This window comes from Eleutherodactylus coqui, chromosome 13 (assembly GCF_035609145.1).
Source record: "Eleutherodactylus coqui strain aEleCoq1 chromosome 13, aEleCoq1.hap1, whole genome shotgun sequence".
NCBI classification, from domain to species: Eukaryota; Metazoa; Chordata; class Amphibia; order Anura; family Eleutherodactylidae; genus Eleutherodactylus; species Eleutherodactylus coqui.
Window position 1 is genome coordinate 57836161 of NC_089849.1, and position 12267 is coordinate 57848427.

At 41.7% G+C, this 12267-nt stretch overlaps 1 protein-coding gene across 7 annotated transcripts in view; it reads right to left on the reverse strand.

Moving 5' to 3' along the window:
- LOC136587527 (CMP-N-acetylneuraminate-beta-galactosamide-alpha-2,3-sialyltransferase 2-like) overlaps positions 1-12267 on the reverse strand; it is a 62670-nt gene that overhangs the window by 39322 nt on the left and 11081 nt on the right. For 4 of the 7 annotated variants that reach the window (XM_066586160.1, XM_066586154.1, XM_066586155.1 and 1 more), the window contains one exon: positions 4625-4840. The exons of 2 other annotated variants lie outside the window; for them this stretch is intronic. The gene's annotated coding sequence lies outside the window, so the exon portion shown is untranslated. Of the gene's footprint in view, positions 1-4624; positions 4841-8257; positions 8442-12267 lie in introns of all 7 variants that reach the window. One more of the 7 variants, XM_066586157.1, reaches the window with a different exon arrangement.

Here is a 12267-nt window from a genome sequence, read left to right on the forward strand (position 1 = left end):
AAGACTTCAAGGTGTAACTCAACTGCAGCACAGCTGCAAATCTTTATAACACTAATGTATCCTATGCTGCAAACTCTGATCAGCATCCAAGGTGAATTAAATACATTATCATCCATTTAAAGCTGGCCAAAGAGGTAAAGAACCATTTTAAATTAAATGGTTTTATATTTCTCTGATTGCCGCAGGATAATAAAAAAAATTACGGAATGTCTTATGAATAAAACAATGAGCAGACATAAAGAACACTTTAAATAGAACTTATCACCATGAGGTTTGAGAAAAACACCCCTCAAAAAATAGTTACTTTCTAAATAGAACATTAAAATGTCTAAAAATACTTGAAAAGGTGACAACAACAACTCTGACCCAACTGTGAACTTCCAGGCAAGGGACTCCTGACATACCCAACAGTGCTTCCAACACCCTCTCCAAAGGCATGCAGTGTCGGATCCATGAGACCTCGGAAGCACTGTCTACAGTATTTATACGAATAGCAGTTATTGGGGTATAGAAGTATCTCTTTATGAGGCAACCCCTTCATAGGAGTTTTCCGGTACTCAGGAAAACTTTTCTTTTTTTTAAATTTACAGCTGTGGAATCTTGTGAAAGAAGAGTTAAAAAAAACTACATACCTGCTTCAGTGGCTTCTTGTCCAGCACTGGAGCCTTGAACCATGGCACAGCTGCGTATATAGGACCCCCTAGCCAATCACAGTGATTCTGCCATGACATGAATGGCACATGACTCAGCCATTTTCTTCTGGGTTTGGCATGGCACAGATTTGGGCTCCAGAGCTGGATGTGGAGTGACTGAAGGAGGCAAGTATGTCTTCTTTCTTTCACAAAATTCCATAAGAGTAAAAAAGCAAAAACTTTTTTTGCATTCCAAAAACATTTCACAGCGACTTCCTGGACAAGTAAAGATGGCCGCACCGATTCTCTGACTACCTGCTTCTCACTGCGAATTAGTATGCAACATTAGTCTAAGACACTACACCTGCTTCAATTGGCCAGTGCTTCCCACGTGAGCAATGCTGACCAGTCAGAGCAGCATGTAGTGTCTTAGACTACTGACGCATACAGTGTGCATCGTGTAGTCAGAGAATCGGTGTGGCCATCTTTGTTTGTCCAGAACTGGAGTGTCGCTCCAAGTCTAAGCTTGCATTTGATAGATTTATATCAAATTATTGGATGCAGATTCTGCACCCAAATTTTGCAGCAGGTTTCATGTAGTTTCTGTAGCGGAACGTATGATTGCTCAACTATGTTGCAGTTAGCATATCTTTTGCGCAGTTATTTAAATTCTATTTCTGTTTTCCCAGCAGGAACCCTTTACTAAAGCCAAGAGATAAAATTAGATCCCTCACTACTGTAAAATCCCAAGACAATTCACCTGTTTGCCGCCACGCTGCCCATATTATGAGGCGTACATTTCGGAGACACATTAACAGCTGATTTCAGTTCATTGCTCTCCAACAGCTGGAAGTCACCTAGAACTTGGAAGTCAAATTCCTCAATATGAAATGTCTTTTTCTCGCCTCTCCATAAGGCCTTAGTCTTATGACTAGACACCACGGTGCTTTAAAATAGCTCAGTAAATAGCAGCTGTATGTCCTGTGGTTGTACGGACGGCCATCACAACTTCTGTCGCTAAATTTAAAGAACCATGAAAACAAACACCAGTCTATTTTGACAGCTAAGCTCCCCAAATATAAGTCGGTTCATCGTCCCGCAAAGAGCACCTGGTTTATGGTGGATGACAGCCAAACCTCTGGGGTTTCTAAACGCTGGAAATATAACAGCACACAGAAAAGTGTGGGCATTGGAAAAAGAAAGTGTATAAAAAAGGGCAATTTACAGCTTGGAAATGTGTGTTCGCTTCTGGACATTCATATGTAGTACACGGGGGAGACATATTGACATCTGTCAAAGCAAGGTTGCAATTACAAGTTACTTTTTTGTCAAATCTTTTTAGGTGACTTGGCTGTCCACAAGCACACCTCTTGAAATGTGAAGATTTCACCCAGACTATATTATATAAGAAATCCAATAGTCATTCAATAACTTTTTTCTGATTGATGATGTTAAGTATAAGATGAGCAACCAAGAAAGTTCTACGATATTCAAAAATGTGGAGAACTTTTTGGAAAACAATTTAAACTAGATTTCAAATGGTTCTTGGCATAGACATATACATTAAATTATTATTGCTTCTAAAGCCTAATGTAGAGGTAAAGTGTTATATAGATCTGTAATATGGGCCCAGACTGTACCGCTTGGATGACTCCAATTTAATAACAAAAATGTTAAAGCCATTTTTCACAAGTTGATGATATGGTACAACATTGTATTAATGTTCCTTGTCCTATAATCCCTCCACCTGAATATGGTCGCAATCAGCTGATTGAATCTTTTAGTCAGGCATAAAAATGCTCGTTCGTCAACAGAACATCTCCGGTGTAAACAGGGGATGTGCTGCAGACAAATGCAATCTGTATGGGGACAAACTATTGTATTTATGATTGTTCGTCCCTCTTCTAGGGATTCTCTACAATACGTAAACAGCAGTAAGGAGTGCCAATCAACATGTTACATTGTCAACTAGAGGCCTTAGAGAGGAATATGGTACCACATGAAGTCTCACAGTTCCTATAGCGCCATAATATAGAATCTGTGTGTCACCAAATAATGGTAAAAAGAAAAAAAAAGTTTGGTACCATGTTAGGGTGGATTTACATTGTAGTAGACATGATGATTAGTTAGCGTAAAATGTCTATTGATTTGTATAAACTAGATGTATTACGCAGCTGTAGTGATTTAACTCTGTAGAGGCTAATGGCCACATAATTTCATTGTGGTAATTGCTGGACAATGGCATGGTGAAAGATGTGTGCTACAACGTTATCCTAATGTAAAGCTCTAGTGTAGCCTCTTAAGGGTTAAAATCACATTGCTATACTGTAAGACTGAAAAGGTGTATCCATCTTGGGTGTTTCCTCAGGTCCCTTCCCCCACCCTCAACTTCTGAGAGAAGCTGGTTTTTGCCTGACCACATGTTGAGGAGACAAAGGTTGACTTGTACACTGGACTTGGGAGAGGTGGGGGATTCTCTATGGCCCAACGATTGAAAATCTATATATGTTATCGATGTCATGTTATACGCTCATAAAGGGCAGGCATTATGTGTTTTAATAAAACTGAGGGTCTGAGCATTGTACTGCCCAGACCCAGTTTTAGATCTGAGACTTACATCTTATGTCTGACTGGTTGATATAAGGCGCGCGCATGCCATACTACATAATTAGGAAGCTACAGAATACCCTGGAACCTGCTGGAGAAATTGGTATCCAGATCAACATGGGACAACTATCATCGAAATAGCTACTCGAAATAGTCGCTAAAGCATATAACAGACTGTTTGTGCACATCAGATGGAGCGGTTGTTGGCGCTGAAGCACACACCTCCCTCCAAAGTTATTGGCTAGTTGTTGAAAGACAAACAATTGCTTGTTTACTCATACCATAATTAATCAACTAGTGATGATTTTAGGTAAACTGAAACAAAGCAACAAGTTTACAAATTCTTACTTGTCACCCAGTTGAAACAACTGTCACATTCGCTCTATCGAGCGACTATTTGGATGATCATTGTCCTTTGTAAAGCCCCTCTAAATCAGTAGAAAAAGAGATTATTGCTCTCTGTAAGAGAAACAAAATGATCCTATAGATATGATGGATAACACGGAGGACAAAACAATGCCAATTGCATTAAACCATGATGCTCCTTGTAAATGGCGCTTCCATGATAAGTAAGGCCTTGTTCCCATTTTGGATTTGACTTCAGTAGGCGATTCCACAAATAAATCCACATCTCATGCAGGTGAAATGGGGGGGGGGGGGAGGTTGGTGGCACTGTGGCAAAAAGGCTATTGAATGGTGGTGGAACTAATCATCATGCAGATCTGCTACAAAACATGCCAAACATCCATAGAAAAGCCATGGCAGAAATCTGAGGGTCAACCTAGAATTTCTGCTGCGTAATTATGTGATTTTAAGGCGTCATGTGAACATAAAACTTCTTTTCTGAAGAAAAGCGGCTGTGAGCAATGTGGTATTATTCATGGCATTGCCTATACACCCAAACACAAATGTACCTACTGTAGATGGTAATGGGCTGCGTACTATGGGCATGCTCATCAGTAAAACGAAATATCAGCACCTTGTAAGAGACTGCATTAGATAATGTGTTACTCATTTAATTAATTATAACCCCTACGTGAGATTAAAGCTTTATTAATGCTGGTAGTGGTACTAGTAATAACCCCCTCCGCATCACGGACAGTAAATGCACCAGACCCCCCAAGCTACACCCCTGGATTATCGATGAGTGAAAATAATTACAGCAAAAATGTCTAAAGTATAAATTTATCAGATAATGAAAAGTAATTTTTTTAGACATGGGTGAAAATGCAGAAAGAAGAAACACAGATGGCACGATGCCTTGTAATTGCTGGCAGAGTAGGCTTACATTACTTAGCAAAAACTTGCTGGCGTAAAGCAGGAGAGGGTTAATATACATCTGTGTACATACATCCAAGATGTTCCTGCAGCAAAGAAGGACTAACCTGCTCTCTGGATGAGATGTATACAGCTGGCATGCTGAAGCATGGTGCTGTGGATTAAAGCCTCCGTTGTGGGTGCCCACAGAACTCCCCTGAGGTGCCCAGCAGTAATGATGCCAGCGGAAACCTCCTGTTACAGCACCACTTAAAAGTTGCTGATCTATCAGGAAGAAATAATCCAGAGGAATGCTAAATCTTGTCTTCTGAGGAATGTGTAGCCTAAGGAAGGAAAATACAGAAACCTGATCAGAGGATTCTGATCTCAACTTGTGTTGTAATGGGAAGTCTGGTGCCAGATGAGGAGGATTTGGAGGCTGGCAGTTATAATAGAGGAAGTATAACCCTGCATTATGCTGTGTGTAGAACTGCAATCTGCTTTCTGGTCTGCATACTCCTGTATTTACTCTGGGCACTATATTAAAATACAGCTAACTTACCCATTGTTGCCCTGCAAGACATGTACGCCCTATGGCCTCACTTACCCTTAAGATTAAATAAACATACTCCCTTTTCTGTACTGCTGATATCACAAGAAAGTGGCTCTAACTGGCCAGATACGGTTTTATACACATCCTGGTTGAATTGCTATTACTTGCTTCTCGGTTATAAAAGTGATTTTTGTGTCAGATAGAAAAGGCCAGATTGAGGTTGGTGGAAATCCCTTGACAAACATTTAGTGGATGGCCATATCCCATCTGTTGAGTTTAGACCCCACTTTATTTTAATCGATTTTATTTGAACGAGCAAGTTTTACGAGTGCAATAATAGCCTTAGGCTGCTTTTACACGGGCGACAAAATCGCATGATTTTCTCGCAATGCGACAGAGCTACAAATCGCATGAATGTGAGGCTTATACTTTCCTATTGGTTCCTTCACATAAGCGATGTTTTGTAGGTTGCTACATGGCAAGAAAAGAAAAAAAGTGTCATGCTGAATGTTTTGTAGCCCATGTTTCCCTATGGAGCCTTCATTGTGTTGCATCGCACGAAAACGCAGTTTTTGTGCGGTGCAATACAACTTTTACAGTAGGAGGTCCTACGGTTAGTCGCTAAAATAATCCCTAGCAGCATTAAACAGCAAAAAAAGACATTACCTAACAGGCACGGTCTGCTCCGTGGCACTTCTCCTACGGCAGATCCACGGCACTTGTTTGTAGTCTTCAGCCAGCAGTTTCTGATCAGGGGGTTCAAAAATCCCACCTCCAGGGAGCACTGGCTCCAATTGGTTCTCAAGCACCGTGGCTCTGCCAATTACTGCAGTGTTCGATGAACCAATCACAGCCATCGCATTGAATAGCTGTGATTGGTTCTCCGGCGTCATCGCTCAGCCAATCAAAGCCAGCGCTTACTGGAGGTGGAATTTTTGAACCTGTGACCATGCCAGCAAAAGAGTGCCACAAAATCTCAATATCGCTATGAGAAAAGGCAGCGATATCGCACAGAACACAGCTGCAATATCGCCATCGCCCGTGTGAATGAGGCCTTAGCCTGATTCTGACCTTTCTTCACGATCACATTCGATTAACACTAGGGAGTGGAGATGGCCAAATCGACAGTATATTAGTGTTGGGCTTTATATGCAACTGAAGACAATGTTCAACTAGGTGGTGGGGAATGCCATAAGAGAAATAACGATGATGGCGGCTGTTGAAGTCTGTTTGACAAAGAGAATGCAGCAGAAAGCGGTGGCACTGAGTGTATCACTTTGCCGTTTGTGGTTGGGGGATTGGCCAACTGTGACAAACGTCATTGATGCCGATCACATTACCATCTGTGTTGATCATAGGAGGCGCGTTGGCTTCCCACTTACTCCAATAAACCACCACAAGCAGCTGAGTGATACGCGATTGACTATATTCTTTTGGGGAGAAAGGCCATGGTGTGTGCAACTGGTCCTATTAGTTAGAAGATGAACTGTCCGCTCTCCTGACTTACCTTTTTTAGTAGATATTTGCATTTCCTATTAAATAACCTTTCTGGAGCATCTTCATTAATAATTCTGGGTTGTGCTGTTCTTCTCTTATAACGATTAAGGGTTTATGAATATGTTGACTGTTGTATGTTTCTTGTCAAGGGAGGGGGTGAGGGTTGTTACACATTCAGCGACTGTCAGCATGGTGCGGACCAAGTCAGAATTTATAGGAACACCCAAACTGGTAACATCCAGTTTATTTTACTTATTCATATAATGCATATATATTTCCCAGCACTGTACAAAGAGGCCATCATGGTCCCTGTCCTCATTGGGGCTCACAATCTCAATTCACCTACTAGAGCGTTTTTGGAGTGTAGGAAGAAACTGGAGAAAATCCAAGGGTAGAACATAAAACTCCATGTAGATGTTGCCCTTGGCCAGATTTGAACTTTGGTACCCAGCGCTGCAAGGCAACAGTGATAACTACAGTGTTAAATTCATAAATTTCTAGAAGGAACAACAGTGGAATGGCACAACACAGAGTTATAAGTAGAGAACCGCCAGAATGGTTATAGGTAGAGCTGAGCGAGTATACTCGCTAATGCACATTACTCGAGCGAGTAGTGCCTTAGCCGAGTATCTCCCCACTCGTCTCTAAAGATTCGGGGGCTGGCGGGGAGGAATGGAGGGGAGATCTCTCTCTCCCTCTCCCCCCCCCCCCGCTCCCCACCGCAACTCACCTGTCACCCACGCCGGCCCCCGAATCTTTAGAGACGAGCGGGGAGATACTCGGCTAAGGCAGTGCTCGCTCGAGTAACGTGCCTTAGCGAGGATACTCGCTCATCTCTAGTTATAGGGAATACACTTATTTTCTAAAACCGATTATGTCCAGAGAGCTGACTATTTAACTTGAAGGTAGTTATGTAGGTACAAGATTGTTTTACTGATCAAAATAACTCAATAAAAATTAACCAATTAATCACTCTATACCACTATAAATTTAAAAACTACTTAAAGCAACTCTCCAGTTTTGGGACAAAATTCTACCCTAGTACCACAGGGTGTAGGGGGTACATTACCTATAGTTGATTTTGTCAGTCGTTTGAGCTTCACGTTTTCAGGCCACCACTATCTTAAACCTATCTAGTGGTCTCTAGTGTATTGGTAGTGTTATGACAACCAATACATTATACCTGGTTGGCCAGTATTCCTCATGTGATCAGCGCTGGCAAATCACAGAGCAGTGCATAGTGTAATTAGAAAATATCAGCAGCCATCTTGGCCTATCAAAAACAGGATTAATGAACCGGTAGAATCAAATGGTGGTTGAAACAATCAAATAGAGGTAATGTACCTCTTTCACCCTCCCGTCCCAGCACAAGATTTTGTTCTGACCCAGAGGGTTGCTTTAAAAATTTTGTTATAGTCAAGTTTTTTTTTAGCATTTATGCATTCACCAATCATTCTAGGTAAACCTTTCGATAATGACTAAGAATTTGTATGCATGTTTTATAAATGTCCACTTCAGACACCAGGAGCTACACCTGCAGCCTGACCCTCTCCCTATGGTTTCCCTATTGGTCGTGCTGGCATGGCAACCTAAATACTCACAGTAGCCATCCAGCATGTCTTGCTCCAGCAATTAATGAAGAAGAGGGTTTTCCTCGAAAAAAGTTTGTCCTGCTTGTTTTACTCCTCATAACAATATCTTTATATCTTACCATCATCACCATTTTCTGGAGTCGTTGCGCCTTAAGCCATTTTTCTCACTCCCAAAGTGTGCTTCTTGACCGGTCTTGTACAGGTGCACGTCTGGCCGGTAGCATCTCCTACGTACACTTGTGCCACCATTCATCAACGAACTTTATACGTCCACCCACCGAGTAGCTACACTTTTCTTTGACCCTTATAAATATATGAGACATTGTTGGAAAAGATGACCGACCAGTCTTCCATACGCCCTTCAGATGTCTTTTAGGTTCATTGAATCAAAAGCTTGTGATGTCTATGCTTCCAACTGGATCATGTTTGTGAGCTTTTTCTAATTTATGGAGAACAACTGCAGTAAGAGCTCCGTTAGAAATGTACCTGCTTTTAGACACCTTCTATAATTCATGTGCTTGTTAATTGTTTATGCACAATGTACTCGGGTCTGTTCTACATCATGTCAGTTCTGTAGTTTCTTTCATGCAGCTTTGGTCTTCGTGAGGCTACTTTTCCGGCCATACCATACAGTAACACATCTCAGTCATTCAGATCCTCGGGTAACAGAGGACTTGTGGGTAATGGCAGCTAATATGAACCCAAGAAGAAATGTGACTAGGAACACTGCTGCAATTGGTTTTCAGATCCTTATCACCTCAGTGCTGTATATAGGCCTACCTCATTTACATGCATTTCTTAAAAGGCGTATATCAGGGGCAAACCCAGGATTTTGAAAGAAGGATTTCCGTCTCTTCTTCCCCTTCTTACTAATAAGAGGTTTTTTTTTAGCTCACTGATCTGTGTGTCAAAAACAAAAACCCTCCTACACTGAGGCGGCACCACTTCTTACTAACCTTTTTAACTATTCTAAGTTGTAATGTTTCTATGCCAAGAGATGGGGAGAATGCTCCATATCTGGTGGACCTGCCCGGAGGTTAATAGATTGTGGTCGCAAGTTCTTGATCTACTAAATCATCTTTTTGTGGGTCTGGTACCCAAATCCCCCAGGTCTTCTTTCTAGGAGATCATCCTCCACGATTTAAATTTCAAGCCCATAAACCTATTCAATTTATATGTATGGGCACAAGAATTCATATAGCTTCTAAATGGAAATCCTCTACTCTCTCAGAGGTCATCAACAGAATCTCCACGATTATGCTATACGAAATAATTAATGCAGTTAGAACCGATACTATGACCAACTTCTTAAATATCTGGCAACCCTTGATTGACTACCTAAAGGTGCCAGGACTGTGTTACAATATATCAGCTACCTAACCATTGCCCTAGTAAACAACTCCGGTTAAGTATTATGGATACTCCAGGAATTTGATATGGATTCTAGACGACCTTTTGTTCAACACCCTTTGTTACACCTTTTTCCTTACCCTATATTTTTGAATACACTGTTATTTTAAAGCATACCATATCTTCGTAAGCAATAATTGGCCCCCTGCGAGAGGATTTAAGAATGATGTTAAGTTGCAGCATCAATCACTATAAAGACAGACCTGGTGCTGGGAAGTTGAGCTACTCCATGCAGACACAGCCCACAAAAAAAAAAAGTACACTATGGATGACATATGCTACTATATGTCACTGTGTGACGTGATTCTCAAGGTGCCTTAAAGTATTTTGAAGCTTTCTAAAAACTTTTGACATGTCAAGAGTTTTGATTGTCAATTCGGCTGTTCTATCCCTGCTCTGAGTGGTGTATGGACTACATACTCACAATGACAGATAAATGGGCACAGCGCTCAGCTGAAAGATGCTGTCCGTTCGTTTTAGTGATAGATGTGGGTTTCAGAACTTGGACCCTCACCGATTAAAACTTCTGAAATATCCCTATAACATGTCAGAAGATTTTAAAAAGATGAAGGCTTTTTCACTTCAGTGTCAAAAGGTCCGATTCGGACCGTCCTTCGCTGAATCGCATTTAAAAATAGTATGAAATAGCGCAGCATGCTATGCTATTTTGACCTTTAAGAAACTGGAAACCCAGCTAGAAGCCAAACGCCCCCATTATAGTCAATAGGGGCCACTTGGTTCCATCATAAGTTGGATCCATTCGGCCAGGGGCTCAGATCTTCCTCCTCCCCAAATGGAGCTGGAAAACCAAACCCCTTAATGCTGATGTGAACAAGTCCTGAGTTAAATTTAACCTACGAAAAACTGTACAATTTTATGTTGGTTTTAAATTAGTGTCGTCTTAAATGAACCTTCCATTTTTATCCTTTGATGCCAACAATTGGTTGACATTAAATGAATAAATAGGATACAATTGCACACATCATGCCAGTAATCTGCCCAACATGTTTAAATAATTGATGACATATGAAAACGAGTTATGTCAATGTCAAATTCAGAAAGACAAAAATGGCTAATTTGTCTCAGCTGTGCCACATAATTATAAAACATCGTGTGTTTTAGGACACAGAACATTTATAGCAGCCATTTGCATCTTTTATATTTGCTTTTAAACTTATTTGTCACAATGTCTGATGCTTAAAAAAGATCTATTGGCAGCTTTTAAACACTCATTGTCAAAAAAACTCAAGCACCTAGGAGTTGTCGGAACCGAATGTAACTTTCTATGTGCGATTATAACGTTGATATAAGTAAGTGATTACAGTATCAGAGCAAAAGGATAATTTATTGCAGAAAACTGAACACTTGAAGGAAGGCTCTAGTACCCTGTTGTACCGCCTCTAGCTTGGATACAAGATGTGATGCAGGTGGACATGGAGGCTCTAGTACCATGTTGTACCACCTCTAGCTTGGATACAAGATGTGATACAGGCGGACATGAAGGCCCTAGTACCCTGTTGTACCACCTCTAGCTTGGATACAAGATGTGATACGGGTGGAGGCATACAGGTTGTATAGGTTATCCTGCGGCACATTGGTTCACATTTGCTATAACTGAACTTCTAGATCGTGAAAACTTGTTGAAGTTGGCGTCCTAGATGGTCCCATACAGGTTCTAATGGAGATAAATCTGGTGACCAGGCAGGCCATGTATTGTGGCAGTGTTGTGGAGGCATTCCTGTGATACCCTTGTGTGTGCGGCCTAGCATCATCCTCTGCATTACTAGGGGTGACTGATGGTCATTTGTGATGGCTCCCCAGGCCATCATACCAGCAATGGGGGCAGTGTGCCACTCCACAGCAAAGGCAGGATTGAGACGCTCACCCCTAGGTCCCCAGACATGAACATGGTCGTCATCAGTGCCCAAGTTAAACCTGGATTTGTTGCTAAAGATAACTCGATTCCACTCTGTAGCAATTCAACTTTGTTGTTCATGACACCACTACAAATCCAGCCGATAGTGGGTGTCAAAGGCAGTACATGTAATGGGTGCCGTGAGACCAAATGTCCTTCCCCCCAGGTGCCTGGAAATGGTTCCAACAGACACAGAAGCCTGGAACGATGGTGTGACCTATCTCTGAATGGTGGACAAGGAAATGATTTGAACTGCATGTGCTTGTTGGACAATCCTCTCTACTGGTGGACTGTCAAAGGCGTCCAAGCCTGGTCACCTCGTGTGCATACCCTCATGCATCCACTGGTCCCTACACCTTGTAACAGTCTGGTCAGAATGGCCCAGGTGGCGGGCAATTCATTGATATGACCAGCCAGCTTATCGCATACCAATAACGCGCCCCTCTGCAACTATGTTAAGTGGCTGAAATCTTTGTGATTGCATCGTAGAGGTGTCTAGTGGTCAACAAGCTCTAAAACAAGCAGAAAAAGAGCTACACTACACACTAGTAGCCTCTGGGAGCCTCTTTATAGACCAAGAGTGGAACCACTTTTAGGTCCGCAAGGGGCAAGACTGTTCATCTAATCACACCACAACTTTAATCATTTACATATCTGCCTGTGATATAACTGCATGCCAAGTTTTGCAGCAAACCAACAACTCCTCCTAGGGGCTTGAATTTTTTGACAAAGTGTATCAAGAAGGCAATGCTAAAAACTAGAGATGAGCGAGCGTACTTGCTAAGGCAAACTACTCGAGCGAGT